This window comes from Cicer arietinum, chromosome 3 (genome assembly GCF_000331145.2).
Source record: "Cicer arietinum cultivar CDC Frontier isolate Library 1 chromosome 3, Cicar.CDCFrontier_v2.0, whole genome shotgun sequence".
Taxonomy (NCBI): domain Eukaryota; kingdom Viridiplantae; phylum Streptophyta; class Magnoliopsida; order Fabales; family Fabaceae; genus Cicer; species Cicer arietinum.
In genome coordinates, this window is record NC_021162.2 from 49,191,156 (window position 1) to 49,208,867 (window position 17,712).

Sequence of the window (17,712 nt, forward strand, 5' to 3'; positions counted from 1 at the left end):
AAAACTTTTACGTTATTAATACATCGAACTTATTATCTTTCGGAAAGGTCACTATTTAAGATAATATAAATATAGTCTTTCTTTAAAAAATATTTCGTTAACAAAAAGCAAAAATATAAGTTTTAGATCACATGATCATATATTGTTCAACTATTCATCCAGACTTTTATTTTCAACTAACAAAATATTTGTGCATTTGCACAGCTCATATGTTGTTAATTAGTTACCAGATAAATTTAATAATATTAAAATATTTTAAAATATTGTTAAATTTTCAAATAAAACTATTCAAATATAATTTATTTTTTACAATTTCATGTAAAATGTTATGTATATGCACACTCTCATCTATCTGTAAAATTTGTAATTTATTTTTGCCAAGGATACTTTATCTGTGAATAAAGATATTAATTTTTCTATAAAAATATTTATCACGTGTCTAGATTATATAATTATGTATTATAATTTTTTTTTTAAAATTATGTGGAATAGATTCAAGAGCTGCTATACTAATTAAATATATATTTTTCTTTTAATTAATTAATTTAAAATCATCTATTCATTAATTGGTCAATGACAAATATTTGTTCCATATATAGTATATAGTATAATTTATTGTATTATAATTTACTTCTAATTTTTATCTAGAATATATTTAAGAGATACACTACAAATTAATGAAATATTTATTTCTTTTTTTACTATTTGATTCATGAAAGACAATATTTTAATTAATTGACTAGTGACAAACATGTGTCTCGTATATAATTTATATAATAAATTATAATAATTGCATTATAATAAATTCATGAAAACTCTTATAAAATATGTTATAGTGAGAATTAAAGAAAAAACAGACAGAGGAAAATAAGAAAGGTGACGAAAGAGATAGTGCTAGATTGAATAGAGAGAATTTGAATCTTAAATTTGAAAACAAGAGAATATAAGTGGAAAAAAAGAATAAAAATAAAATATAATATCTATAAGCAAGGGAGAAAGAAGAAGCGGAAAAGATAAAGAAAATAATAAAATGTGAAAAAGAAAGAGAGAGAAGAGAAATACAAATAAAGTAATTATAATAATATAATTAAAGAATGAAAAAGTTAAGTTATAAATTTATTATTTTACCCTTAAATAGATCAAGTCAATCTTTGGAATGAGATTATTTTAGGCTTTATATTTGTAGTTAACATTCTTATATTTATAGTTGATTTATGAAATCATGAGTTTTAGATAATTGAGGAGAGTCATATTATATATATATATATATATATATAATATATATTAATATTATATTTATAATTTTTTTTTTCAAATGTTAATATTATTTTCTTTTGCATACTTTTTTTTCCCATATCTCCCTATGTTTTTTTAATCTATTTTTAGCTTATTAAAAATAATATAAACATCACCTCTCGAATTAATATTTTTTATTTAACATTTATGATAATCGAAATTATATCAATATGCTTGATTTGGTAGAATTATTATTATTTTTTATTTATAGACTTTTTTAATATGCGTAAAATTGGCAAATGTATTAAACATTGTTGAAGGGATGAAGTATATGTTATTTTCTTTTTTCGAAAAGGCAAAAATCACATCTTACTAATAAATAATACTCCTTCATTCTTTTTTAATTGCCATTTTTAGATTATTTACACATCTCAATGAAATTAATAAATTGTGTTGCTTTTAAAAAAATATTTATCTTATACCTATAATGTTCTTAAACAATTATTATCTTATTTCACCTTTTTCTCTCTCAGTAATAAGTAATTATGGATAATTGTATCAAACTAATAATTAATAATACTTTAAAATTTGTAAACAACAATTAAAAATGAACAGAAAAAAAAAATTTTAAAATCTAACACTTAAAAGGAACGGAAGGAGTATTACTATTTTGATATTATAAATAATAGTATTAAAATACATATTATATATGGAATAAAAATGTGAGGATCAGAATAACCTAGACTAGGGGAAATGGAACAAATCTCTGAAATCAATACTTTTAATATGATTTTTAGTAAAAATATATATAAATAAATGAGCTACTATTATATTTAATTAAAAAAAAGTCAAATCTTATGCTTGTTTTTTGAAAAAATAAAATGATTAAATTTTATTATAATAATACAAAATTATTTTGTATTTTTTTTGAAAGAATTCTCAACCAATCATGATCATAATATTAAAATTGTTTTTGATGTTAATTAATCATCTTGAAAATGCACTCTTGTAAAAAAATCATCTTGGAATATACATATTATATTATTTATGAGTGATTGATAGTTTATTAAGAATTTAATAAAAAAAAGTGTAATATTACAGAAACCACATGTACATTCAAATTAAACTATATAAAATCTAAACATATATAATATGTGCTTTTAAAAATAATTACGATAAAAATCAAAACTTTTAATAATATATGATTGATTATATGATAGTGAATATAAATTAAATTATTTTATAAAAATATAATTTTATTTTACTATACTTTTAGTTTTTTTTATGAGAAGGCTGACAAACTAAGCAACTAAATGGGGAATAGTAATACCCCTAAAATCATTATGAATTGAAAGGCCTAAATAAGGGGGACATCAAGAATCTCATTAAGGAGAGATCTAAGATGTAATAAAAGTTGATTCCTATCTCTCCATAGAGCATACTACCCGTACCAATCTCCTTAGTAGTAAAGATAGTAAACAAATATGAAATATCCTCAATATACTTTTAGCTGATTAAAAATACTACTAACATCACTCCCAAATTAATATATTTCATTTAGGATTTATGCTTATGGAAGATCAATTTTGTAGATTATGTTTTACAACAAAATGTATAACATATTGTTTGATATGCACAATATTCTAAACTATTTATTTCTATCATCCAACAATTATGTGATCCACCTTTGCATCATAAAAAAGTCCACATGCCCCAACCGTAGAACCTCCATTTCTATATTATGCATATGAATAAAAAATTTCCATCAATTGTGATGAATTAAAATAAGACTTTACTCTAAATAAAACAATTGTTTCCTCTTTGTCTCAAATCATTCTTTGTGCCCCTTTATACTTTGCAATTGTATCATTTTCGTCAATTTTGGTACTCACGTTCACACAATACAATCATTATATTCCTCCATTCATCCATCATGCGTTATGTTGCATCAACCATGGAGTATTAGTTTGAAAATTCGATTTGAGGATTTAGGTATTTCTTCGCGTGTTCATCTTCATCTCCTTCACTGTGGGTCCCCTTTATTTGCATCTCTACCCTAGAAGCTCTAACCCACCACTTTGTTGGTTCTTTCGGTGTGTTATCTTGTGATAATTGAAAAGAAAATATGTTGAATATACCTCATACCAATAACCCAAGGGGCAATTGCATATAGACTTCTTCCTCTAAATTGTTATATAAAAAAGCATTGTGAACATCTAACTGATGCAAATGCCAATTATGAGATGATGCAAGAGCAAGTAAGAGTCTTACACTAATGAGCTTGGCTACAGGTGAGTAAGTATATAAATAATCAATTCCTTCAATTTGCTTAAAACATTTGGCAACAAGACGGATCTTATAACGTTCAATAGAACCATCAACGTTATATTTTACTTTATAAATTCATTGATAACTTATGGGCTTCTTACCACGTGGCAACTCAATAAGAGTCCAAGTGTTGTTTTGATCGAGGGTTGTTAGCTCAGATTGCATGGCCTGAGCCCAATTGTTATATGTGACAGCTTGTTTAAAGCTGGTACATTCACAAACAACAGAAATAGAGGAAATAAAATGATAGAAAGAATATCACAATTCAGAATAAGATAAAACACGAGATAAAGGATACAATATATCAGACTTATGGCGCCTAACATGTACAAAATTACACTAAAAAATCTTGTCAGTAAGCAGGGGCCTTCTTAGATCTTGAAGACCTTTGAAGAGTATTTGGATGCTCTTCAAAATCAAAGATAGAAGAAGTATGTAAATTGTTAGGACTAGTATAAAGACTAGATGAAGTAGACGAAGTACTATCATTAGTGGAGTTATTAACATAAACAATATTAGGCATAGTACTATCATCAAACAAAATAAAAGAATAATGAGAATCATCATTAATATGCAAGGAAGTAGAATTAGGATTAGCATATGGAAAAACATGTTCATAAAAAACTACATTCATAGAAACAAAGGTGGCACGAGTATGTAAATCAAACATCAAATAACCTTTAGTACCTTCTCTAAAACCAAGGAAAATACACTTGGTGGCCCTTGGATCAAATTTAGTTCTATGGTGAAGCAAAGTGGAAGCATCAACAATACAACCAAAAACCTTCAAATCCATAATGGTAGGAGATTGTTTATATAATATTTCAAAAGGGGTCTTATTATGTAAAACTAGAGTAGTTAACCTGTTAATAAGAAAAAAAACATGATTAATAACAAAAGATCAAAAATTCTTTGGTAGTTTAGTGTGGAAAATAAGTGATCTAGTCAAATTAAGAATATGGCAGTGTTTTCTTTCAACAATTGATTTTTGTTGGGATGTCTCAACATAAGAGGTTTGGTGCAATTTGCCCAAACTAGAATAAAAAATAAGAATATTGAATTCAAGCCCATTATCACTACGGATTTTCTGTACTTTTGTATTGAATTGTGTTGAAACAAAGGAAAAAAGTATTTGAAGGAGCATATGAGTTTCATATTTAGCATGCATTAAAAATAACCAAGTAAATCGTGAATAATCATCAACAATAGTTAAAAAATATTGATAACCATCAAGAGAAGGGACAATAATAGGGTCCTGAATATCAACATGTGTAATATCAAAAATATGTAAAGAAATACTTCCACTAAGGGGAAATGGGAGTTTAGACATTTTGCCCAAATGACAAGAGTCACAAATCTGATTTTTATTAACTGAAATGTTAGAAAATTGTTTACACATTTGTTGTAACACAGTTATTGATTGATGGCCTAACCTAAAATGTCAAACATCAAATTTATGTTGTAAAGTAGCATTAACAAAGGCAGTACAATGATCATTAGAAACAAGACCAGATTCAGTAGAAAAAACTATAGTAGCGGCATAAATATGTTCAAGAATATAAAGGCTATTGCGATGCTCCACATTCCCAATCGTCATCTGGATATGCAAATCATGAATTGTACAAAATTCTTAGAAAATAATAGTTTGCGATTCAAATCATTAGTATGTTTTGAAATAGCTATTAAACTGAAATTGAATTGAGGAATAAACAACACATTTTACAAGTAAAGATTATAAGTAAAGTAAATATGTCCTAAAAAATGTGCAAGAATAGACAAACCATTTGGAAAAATAACAGAAATTAGTTCAACTTGTTTAATTGAAGAAAACATTTGATAAAGGGACAAACATAATATGAGGCTCTTGAATCCATAATCCCTAGAGAAAGAGGATTAGAAACGAAACATGTATTGGAAATACTTGATACTACGGAATTGGATTGATACAGAACAGAATTCTTGGTTCTGAAATGAGTTGCAACAACAGATTTAGAATTATGTAGCAGATTAATCAAAATTTGATAATCTTCTTTGCTAAGATGATTGTTGGTGTCGGGCAGCTGTGGAGGTTGGGAAAGAGAAGGATTATTGGAATCATTTGTTGAAGACGAATTCGAATTTTGGTTTTTACGATAACCAAATGGAAAGCCATGTTCGAAATAACATGTGTCTATGGTGTGATTATTCTTATGGAAATGGGTACAAAACATAGAGGGACGAGGCTCGCCACAGCCACGACCATGATGGGATTGATGTAACTAAATATCACTGGAAGGGGATTGATTAGGGATTTTACTGTTTAAAAATATTTTTCACGTGTTTTTAAATGTTATCCTCTATGAGAGGATGCGAACTCGAGGATGGTTATTTAAACCTTTAAATTTGTGTTGAGTAAAAGAAAGAGAAAATGTAGAGAATGACACACACAACTTTTATATTGGTTCGCCCAATGAAGGCTACGTCCAGTCGGCACACACTTGTGAGATTTTACTAATGTCAAACTGATCAACCTCTCACAGATGTTGATTACACTTTGTGTATTCTTTAGCCTCATCAAGCTTACAATCTTATTTCTAACAAGTTCTAACTATTTCCAAGTGTAACTCACGTGGAAATTACAAAGTGATATGAATAAGATTGTTTCTCTTTACTTAAACACTTGCTCTTGATAGCTTTAAGATTCTTGATCTTTTTCTTAATGTAGTTGAGTATTTGATAATAGAGAGCTCCATGCCTTTTATAGAGACTTTGAGATGACATTTTCAAGTGGCAAATGTTTTATGACCGTTGGGGACTTCAATCAAAAAGTTCAAGGTATTTCCATATAATTACGAAATTGTCATCTAGTTGTCCTTGGACAGATGCAGTCCATCCTCGTGCAGGAAATTCAACCTTCCTAGGTACTTGGTCATGAGATGTTGTTTTCTCTTTTCATTCTTCACGACATGTAAGGCTGTATTTTTGACTTTTGTGGGCTACAACCTTTTGAGAGATGAAGTGTTAGGTCGTTTTTAACTTTTGAGAATGATGTTGACTATAGATCCATCTTCTGACATCGTATTGGCCATCCTCGTATTGGTCATCCTTGTATCTTGTATATCCTATCCTCGTACCAGATAAATCTGGCTTCTGACGTCTTTGATTAAAATGCTTTGTTTGTTCATCTTTGGATACCATTTTAACTTTTCATCATGACTAAAAATCAAGGTTACAATGAGGATGAGTATTATGCATCTTTGAAGGCTATTCTCTTAAAGGTTCATCCTATCCTCCAGTTTTGAAAACTTGGTGTATTGAGTCATATTTTTCTCCTTTTGATCTTATTGATTAATAACTTGTTTTCTTATATGAGTTTACTCAAAAGCCCAAATTAGTCATTAACCACAATCATAATCTCTTAAGTAATTTTGTTATCATTAAAATCATTTGAGAGAGATTTTGTCTCAACAGGAATTTCCCATGTCCTTGATTGGAATTGTTGGAAGTATTGATATTAAAAACAACAGAAGTATCGGGAAGTGGTTCGAATTGGGAACAAGGTCTTGTTGAACAACAAGATAATACACTTTGCTAATGGAAGGTAAAGGATCCATGAATAAAATTTGTGTGCGAACGTTATTGTAATTTTCATTCAAACCTTATAAAAAACAAGAGATATATTATTGATGCTTGAAATCACAAACTGTTGTGTTGAGCTTGCAAGAACAAGGAATAGGACATGTGCATGATGGTGTTCGGCGAAGATCCTCCAATTCATCCCAAAGAATATTCAAATCAGTGAAATAGGTAGACAAAGAATGTTCACCTTGCTTGTTTGAATGGAGATCATAGAGGAGATCAGAAAATCAAAAATGATTTACTTAAGTGAAACGATCATGGAGATCAAACCATAACTCTGATTGTGAATCAATGTTGATGGTGCTCTGCGATATGTGGGGATAGAGGGTTTTTGTTATTCAAGAAATGACTATGTTGTTGCATCTTTCCCAAATCTCAAAATCCGGATTCGTGGGTAAAGGCTGAGGCAAGGTACCATTGATACACTGAATTTTTTTCTTGGATGAAAGAGCACGGCGCATCAATTTGCTCCATGTGTGATAATTGTTGTCATTTAAAAGAACCAAACCAAAACCAAAGTAGTGTTGGGGTTCTCGGCGTGATACAAAAGATATGGGCTTCGTGGATTTAATATCGAGTCTTTGGAGGAAGACAAGGCATGGGAAATTTCTGAGTCAGAAGACGAAGTTTCATGTTCATTTGCCATTGATGACGGTGAAGGAGAAAGATGAGGGAAAGGAAAGGTAAAGAGAGGAAATGCAGAAGAAGAAGAAGAAGAAAAAAAATACGCTGATACCATGTTATCTTGTGATAATTGGTAGAAAATATGTTGAATATACCTCATATCAATTATTATTATTATGAAAGAGTTAATTAATCTATACAATAAAGATTTTCTAATTTATATAGAAGCTAGCAAACTTAACTTCCTAAAAGAATAATTAGAAAATAGTTAATAGTCTAACTAACCAACTTTGACTAATACAAATAAAACTAAGAGTTATTGTTTATGGGTTTTGGTAGATCTCTAAATTTTTTGTAAATCTTCGAGACCAAAAAAATTAGGGTTTGATTTATGGGTTTGAAAGAGGTTGTTGTTGTTGGTGGTGGAAGACATTCTGGGTTTTGTTCATGGGAATTTTGATTTTAATTTTTAAGTATTTTGTCGGATGAGGCCCAAGGAGGAGAAGAAATGTAATTCCTCAATTATTTTGTTGTGCTTCCATGGTGTTTTTTGTGCTAGTGGATGAAGAAGAAGAAATCCATTACAAGGAGAGGTAAACCACTCACAAAAGAGAGATTGACAAAACAAAGAACCCTTTTTATGGGTTTGTAATATTTATTGTTGAAGCTTCTTTATGGGTTTCTCATCATACACAACTTTTGGCATTTGTTTTGTTTTATAAGAATAAAAAATTATTAATAATTACATTTAATTATTTTAATTTTAATTATTTTAATTTTAATTATTAATAATCTTTTCCGTAAAATGATGCAGACCGTTGACGCATAATGATTGGATCATATATCCATCTATTAGGTACATGTTTTTTTTTAACATTAGACCGAGGTAGTTATAAATTGAAACTAAAATTTTCAAATTTTGTTGGAATGATATCGAAACAAAAATAATTATAATAATTAAAATTAAAAATTGTTATATTTACGAAGAAAAAAAAATATTTAAATTAAATGATTATCATTATTCCTATTAATCCTATAACTGTTATAAGTAAGCAGTTCCCACAACTAATGATACACTAATATGCTTGCTACACGCCTTATTATTTAATGGAAGCCTCACTAAACCAATATTAATTGTACATTCCCCATGTAATAAAAACTAACAGCCCATTTCCAAAGTAAAATAAAGTGCGGTGTTGAACTAATACTAAGTCGCGCATCAATAAAAACATAAACTCCATTCCCTATTTAATAAAAAAAACACCAAACAATCGGTGTACATTTATCAAACTTATTTCAAAATAGATGGCCGTGATTCAAAAATCTCATTTAAAAAATCATGTACCTCTCTACTTAATGTATTATTAATGTGTTAAATCGTACGTCGTTTCGCGTAGATATTTCAACAATAATGCTATCAACATCCCTCAAATTGCTACTCACACCTCTCAAAATTTTTAAAAAAAATGAAAATGGCCAAAATGCCCTTTTATCAATATTACAAATTTGTTAACTCACATTCATCAATATTCATCACATCTCCTAACTCACATAAAAAAATCACCATACCTCACTAACCATAACTCATAATCATTAAAAACTTACATCACTCACTCATAACCTAAAACACATCAATTTGATCATCACATTATGGTTAAATCTACATAAAAAGGTACGTTTGTTGGTTTGTATTTGAGTTCGTATTTCTTTTCTAAATCTAGGGATTTTACATGAACTCAATTCACGTACGTTCTGGTGTTACGTGAACTGAATTCACGTATGGTTTAAAAAAATAAAAATTTCAGAAACTACGCAATCAAAATTAACGTAAACATACGTGAACTCAGATTGCGTAATCAATAGAGTTTGAAAATTCAACCTTCAATATGTACGCAATTTGAATTCACGTAACAGTACGTGAACTCAGATTGTGTAATCAATGAAGTTTGAAAATTGAGTCATGTACATGAACTTCAATATACGTAGGTTTACGTGAACTGAGTTCACGCACGGTTACTAGATTTCAGATTGCGTAACTATACGTGAACTCAGTTCATGTAAACCTACGTAAATTGAAGTTCACGTACATGTTAAACAAAATATTAAAAAAATAATTGTCCTTTGTTCTGGATGCAGATAAATGGACCAAGGGGGACACAACAGTGATGAAATGTATGAAGGTTTGGAACCAGATTTTGAGGATATGGATGACGGTTTGGAACGTGATTTTGATGAAATATATGATGATTTTGATGCAATGAATAACACTATGAACAAGGGAGGTGAAGTTGTTATGGTTGATTTGACTGATGTGTTTAGCACCATCAAGATGTTTGATATGCGAGATGATTTATTAAAATGGGATAGAAATGTTGGAAGGGAAAATGGAATTGTCTTTGTTATTTTTAGATCTGAAACTGCGACAGCACGGCCAAGAACAAAGACAAAATTAATTCTTGGTTGTGAAAGAAGCGGTAAATATAGACCTTAGAAGAATCTTAAACCTACGAGGAGTACTTGGAGTAGAAAATGTGAATGTCCATTTAGATTGAGAGGTAGACCATCAAATGTTGTTGAGGGATGGTATCTGCATGTAATATGTGGTGTTCATAACCACGAACTAGGCAAAAAAACTGACAAGTCATGCTTTCTTAGGTCGATTGTCTCAGGCAGAGACAGTTGTACTTGGTGATATGACGAAAACTATGATCAAACCAAGAAATATATTGATGACAATAAAGGATCATAATGTTACAAGTTTGACGACAATAAAACAAGTTTACAATGCACGTCAAGCATATCTTTCATCACTTAGAGGTAATAGAACAAAAATGCAACACCTTTTGACATTGATGGAACGTGACAAATACGTCTATCGATATAGGAAGGTAGATGGTTCAAATGAGTTGAGGGATATCTTTTGGACTCATCCAGACGCTACCACTCTTGTAAATAATTTTCACATAATATTGATTTTGGATAACACATACAAGACATGTAAGTATCAAATGTCATTACTTGAAATTATTGGTGTTACATCTATTGAAATGACATTTTGTGTGGGATTTTATGTGGGATTTGCGTATCTACAGTCTGAAATGATATTTTGGAATGGGTGAGAACTTTTCGGCATTCATTCGTTAAGAATGTGTGGTAGAGCTTCAAGAATTCATGTCTCATTACGAGATAATATATGGTGGACAAATTTTTGTTCAACAACTTATACAGAATGTATATGTTGAACAGGTTGCAACTTTAGATAATTGGATGACACTTCCAGAAATGGGATATGTGATTGCTTCGAAAGTTAACTTGGTTTTCGTCGCATTATCACTTAACCAATCACAAACATTTTTTCCACTTAGAAGTCCACCACCAACACCTATTTCAGATCATCGTATGATAGTTATTGCATTTGTTAATAACTGTCATTTTGTGCAGTTATTTAATTTTTTCCACTTAGAACACTCATTTTAACCTTTAATGTCATTTTTAATAAATTATAAATTTATTATTTTAACAGGTTTATTTAAAGTCAAATTCTCCTATACCACCACCAAGTAATTTGTGGAGAAAATATTGCACAAAAGAACCACATTAGTGGGAATTTATTTATAATGATCGCATTCAACATTGGTTGAAGATATTTCCATGCAATATAGATGAATATGTTGTAACCTGAAAAGTAAACTAGATGGATATTGTAAGACTCTTAGTTTTAATTTGTAATTATTGTATTTTGGTGTGCTTTTATGTTGAATTCTAATGCTTTTTAGTCAATTTTTATTGGTATTTTGTGTGTTAAATGCCAAATATATATTTTTGGATCCCTGATTAAAATTATTCGTTGAGGAATCATTTTATTTATTTACGGTGAATCTTTTGTCGAAAGGAAAAAAATGGGCTGTTACAGATATGTTGTAAACTGAAGATATTTGTATTCCAAAATATCATATTCGAAAAGTACGCAAAATATATCATATTCGAAAAGTAATACCAAAAGTACCAAAATATTACATATCTAAAAGTACCCAAATATTACATATTGATTCCAAAAGTACCATGTTCTAAAATATTATAAATAAATCCTAAGTCTGTCTATTTCTTCTACGATATCCTACTATGTTCGTCCAATCTCTACCACCACTCCTCTGACTTCGCAGTATCAAAATTAACTCATTAACGAGTGGCATGCCATCAGGTAATATCAGTTGCCGACCAATAAGCTCTTCAGCAATTTGTATTGCTCGACGCTGCAATAAAAAATAAAGTAAAGATTAATAGTAAAAATAAATTAATTATGAATAGTTTAAATAATATAAGTATCAATAGTGAACATAAATTAAATATGAATAGTTAAAAAAAATTAATATACCATTATCTCAATTGTGTCATCTGCGGGATCGTCGCCATCAGCTGCATGAGTGGCATCATCATCTGCATGATCAGTAGGTTCTGCATCAGCTTCATTGACGGGTTCACTACGAATGATGTATGGATGAGAAATTCTGTTAAACCAGTCCATGTAATCATTCGAGCAGACTACATGTCCCTGCACAACTGCACCAACATCCACTACATGCACAACATATTGCGTAAACATAATCTCCATTTCATCTGGTGTGGTCGTCTTACCTAATACCTCTAATGGTGAGTCAGGAATAGTTTGGACATGACCGTATTGCCGCAATACTCTGTCTGGCAGATGAGCATCCATCTTCGGACCCCAATGTATCCACCATCGAAATAAAGATACATCTTCAAAAGGCCGCTTCAGTCAGTGCTCCTCATATGGTGTCCAACAGACCTCATCAACGTCAATCTCATCAAGAGCTTTCCTAAATGGAAGAATCAAACCCTTATACCCTTTAGGCTTCCATTTAAGTGCTCTAGGATAGTCTTCAACATAACTAGAAGAAAGTCTACAACAATCTCTACATAATGTAGGAAAATGCTCATAGACTCATGCTTGCACATATATAATAACATATCATTAGTTTAGAATCATTAATAATAGAAATTATAAACACAATAAACAATCATACAATTTACCTGTAAAAGTGTCAGATGCCATGAAACAATTCTGGTTTGATGCATGTTGGCTTCTCGAAGATTGTCATATAGGTAAGCAAGAGCAGCTGCACACCATGCATATCTCCCGCAAGAATTAAGGTCTCAAAATCACTCAAGATAAGCAACATTAACTGCGTAGGCACTCTTATCGCTGAAGAGTGTGCAACCGAACAAAAACAACATAAATGCTCTCGCAACCATCTACCAATGCTGCTCACAACAACGCTGATGGTATACGCCAAGTAACCAACGATACCTAACTGTGGTTGTCCGCATAACAATAAATTCAGCATAAGCAACACCGTGACTAACTCCAAGAAGCTATGCCAATATATTTGCACCTTCATCCTTGTTAAATGCACTAAAACTGAAGAATGCATCGGTGATATGCAACAGCGAGGACACGTCGTCTAAAGTAATCGTCATTTCTCCAATAAGGAGATGAAAGCTATTGGTGTCACGATGCCACCTCTCTACGAATGCAGAAATGATCCATTTGTCAATCATTTCGTAGCAACATTTTAGTAACGAATACAATCTCGAGATTTTGACCAATTGCTCAACCTCTTCGTGTTCAATAATAGTTTCTTTTAATTTTTCCCATTGCTAAACACCCTTAATTCTCCGCGATCCTAAAATTAATTAAGTGATAAAATATAAGTTAAAAATAAATGTTAAAAACATATAATTTAACTTAATTTGATTGAGAAAATTACCACGTCATCCCAAAGTCGAGTTGCCACATGATCGCCGAATGTCCTAAGGACATAACAATCAACCGGACCACCAGGATATCCACTATCCAGTGGAAGTTCATCTATATCAACTTGTTGGGCTTCAGGTTGGGATTCTTCATGTTGCCACTGTACACGTCGTCGTTGTGCCCTTGCAGAAGCAGTTGGCCTAACACGACGACCCTCCGCATTAGACTCCACATTAGAAGTGCCCTCGTTAAGTATAACACGACTCTCTCTATCAGTAAACATAGTGCGCAACATATCTGCAAAACAAAAATCATAAAGAAAAATGTAAACAATATGTCTATGTGAACTTAATGCCAAGAACTTACGTGAACTGAGTTCACGAGCACGTGCGTGAACTGAGTTCACGAGCACATAGGTGAACTGAATTTACGTGAACTCAGTTCACGTACGTGTTATTATTATATATTACGTGAACTTGTATCACGTAATGGTACGTAAATTCAGTTCACGTACACATTAAGTGAACTCAGTTCACGTACATTATTGGGTTTTGAAAACAGATTCACGTACGTGAACTCAGTTCATGTACGTTTCTGAGTTTTTGAAAATGAGTTTGCGTACGTGAACTGAGTTTGTGTACGTTTCTGGGTTTAGCTTAGCGAAGATTTTCTTCATCCTCAAAAATGTAAACTCTTTTCCTTCAATTTTCACGCATTGCATTCATAAACAGATAAAACAAAACAACATAACACAAACAAACATAGCAAAAACAAAGGTTGACTATAACTTACTTGATTCACAACAATGATGGTAACTTGATGAACTTGGTTGATGATGATTGATGATTGATGAAGATGGTTGAAGAATATGATGATTGACGATGCATATGAAGAAGATGAACAAGGTGTTGAATATAGAATGAAGAGGAAGATGAAATAAAGAAGATGAGTTATGAAGAAGATGAAATAAAGAAGATGAGTTATGAAAAAGATGAGTTATGACGAAGATGAAATAAAGGGAAGGATAATTTGGATATTTTGATTTTTTTTTTTTAATATTTGAGGAGTATGGGTAGTAATTTAGGGGGTGTTGGTAGCAATATGATATTTCAATTGAGATATTTAATGAGATGATTTATTGAATTACTCTCATTAATTCCTAATAAATAATAATAGTAACATATTTAAATGAAAAATGTTAATGAGGCTGTTATATGAAAAATGTCCAATTTGAAATCACTTCTCTAAATTTGTCATTTTAGATTTTGTAAATTACATTAACCACAAGACAAAATTAAATTTAATTAAAAAATGGTTAAAAATCAAAAAGTATATGATATTAAATGATTGGCTAAATAGCATCTGTTGTCCCTTAATTTAATTTCAATTAAAATTTTAGTCAATTATCTTTCTTTTTTGGTTTAATTGCAGTTTTAATTCCCCTATTTTAGCTGAATCACGAAAGTAGTCCCCCTATTTTATTTCTCTCCAGTTTTGGTCCCTCAAACATAATTTTGGTCCAAAACTTGATGAAATTTCATTTTTTTTTTGTATTTATTTAAGTCATATCATGTCTCAAGATCTCATTTGCAACAATTGTACCTGAAGTCTATGATTATAAATGGTGTAGTACGGCTTTAAAAAAATGAAATTTCATCAAGTTTTGGACCAAATTTCGGTTTGGGGGACCAAAACTGGGGAGAAACAAAATGGGGGGACTACTTTCGCGATTCAACTAAAATAGGGGGGACCAAAACTGCAATTAAGAATTCTTCTTTTTTCGTATTGGTCTTTTAATTTATGATTAAGTGACAATTTGATCTTTTATGTTTTAAAATATCAATAATATTATCATTTTTTTTTTACAAAAATTCATCAAAATTTTCAAACAAAATCCGTAAAATTAATTATCATTTTCAATATATTGTAAATTTCATCAAATTCATAACTTAAATCTTTAAATAAACTCATATTTTCATTCTTTATTTGATGAATTTATTGTTTTGGAGATGAAAATATAAGTTTATTTGAATATTTGAGTTACACATTTGATGAAATTTGCATTATATTATTGAACATGATAATTAATTTTATGGATTTTGTTTGAAAATTTTGATGAATTTTTTGAATTTTTGTAAAACAAATGATAACATTGTTGATATTTTAAAACATAAAAGATCAAATTGTCATTTAAAATTAAAATAAAAGACCAAACTGGAAAAAATATTAAAGGACTAAAACGTTAATTGAAATTAACTTAAGGGACCACAGATGCTATTTAACCTAAATGATTAAATTCTTTTTTGATGTCAATGATGATTTTATTAAAGAAAGTCAGACAATAAATCAAAAGGCAATACAACAAATATATAAGGTGAAGTCTCTTCAATTCACCTACAATCTGAATTATAAAGACCATATTTAGTTAAATAATATAGAGTTTGGTTGATCCTACGTCTAACATGTAAAAAATTTAAACTATTAAAGCAAACATTAAAGTTGATACAATATGCAATAACATAACCAGCATAGGTGGGAAATTATTGATGGACGTTCAACACTAAAACCAAATTAAAAGCATTTGACTCCACTATAAGATTCCAAATAGATATATCTTTAGCAAATTTCAAACTCTTTTGCTACTTTGAATATGATAATGAAATAACTTGTCAGCAATAACAACTACTGCACCATCAACATCTCTCTCTACAACACCAATATCATGTTTATTCCCATCTATTAAACTTGTTGTATTTACATTAAACTTATAACAAACACTGAATGGGGTGTTCAACGAACATTATATATAGACAAATTGGGACCTCCACATATTGCATCCATTGGGCATATCTTCTTGGGGCATAGGGTGGTCACGGTCACCACAAAGTCTCCAATAATTTTTTTAAAAATATTACTATTTTTTTTTTGTTTGAGTAATGTTATTGAAATACAATTTGACACAAAATGAGATACAAATATAATAATGTGTATTGAAATACAAATACAAAATGTGATCCTCTTCATTTTATAGAGTATTGTATTTGTGTCTTATTTTGTGTTCCAATAACATTACTCTATTTTTATAAGATACATTTGACTTATAATTTCATCAACAAAAACTGATCTATTTGATTCATGTTATGAATCAAATGCATCAATTTTTGTTGACCAAACTATAACCTAAATGTCTATTTTAAACAAAAATTGGAGGGAATTCTTTATAAAAAAATTATAACAATAACTACTATAATTATAAAATAAACTAAAATTGTCAACCTAAATTCTAGCTATGTGAGTTGTGAATTTTATATAGAGATATAATTGTGAATTTTATATAGAGATATAAAAATCAAATGATCCTATGATCCCAAAAATTTAATCAAAACTAGTTAAATTAGATTGATATTCTTTTATGAGTTTGAGTCAAAGTTGAAATAAACCAATAAATTCGACCTTTATTGATTCGATATAAAATTTTATAAAATTTTAAAATAGATAGCATAATACTCAAATCAAACCCTTATTTTTTATTAACACTATATCAATATTGATATCTTAAATAATGTATTGTATTTAAATGCATTTGACTAATTATATATATATATATATATATATATATATATATATTTTTTTTTTCTTGTAGTTAAGAAAATTATATTAATATTGTATATATATTGATTTTACGTTGTTAATTAATCATAACCGTTAAATTAATAAAATAGTTTGAGTTTTATAAGAATTATTTTTAAAGTCACACTTATTGATGATTCTAATGTGTTGACAGTATAAAACTTTTTACATTGCCAAAACATAACAATTAAACTATAAAATTTTAGTGTTTTTAAAAAAAAAGATTTTTATAAACTAATTTTTAATTATTAAAATTGTCAATAAAAAATTCATATGTTAGCTCTATCTTATAAACATTAAGAGTTTGATCGTCAATATATTTTTATAATTTTACAACTTAGAATTTTTATATACAATAATACTATATTATATCTTTTTATTGACCCGTTAAAATTATAAAAATTTGGTAACTCAATTTTGGTCCGAATAATTAAAAGTTATTTTTATAATAATAATATATTTAATAAATATTTTATAATTATTATAAAAAATCTAAAATA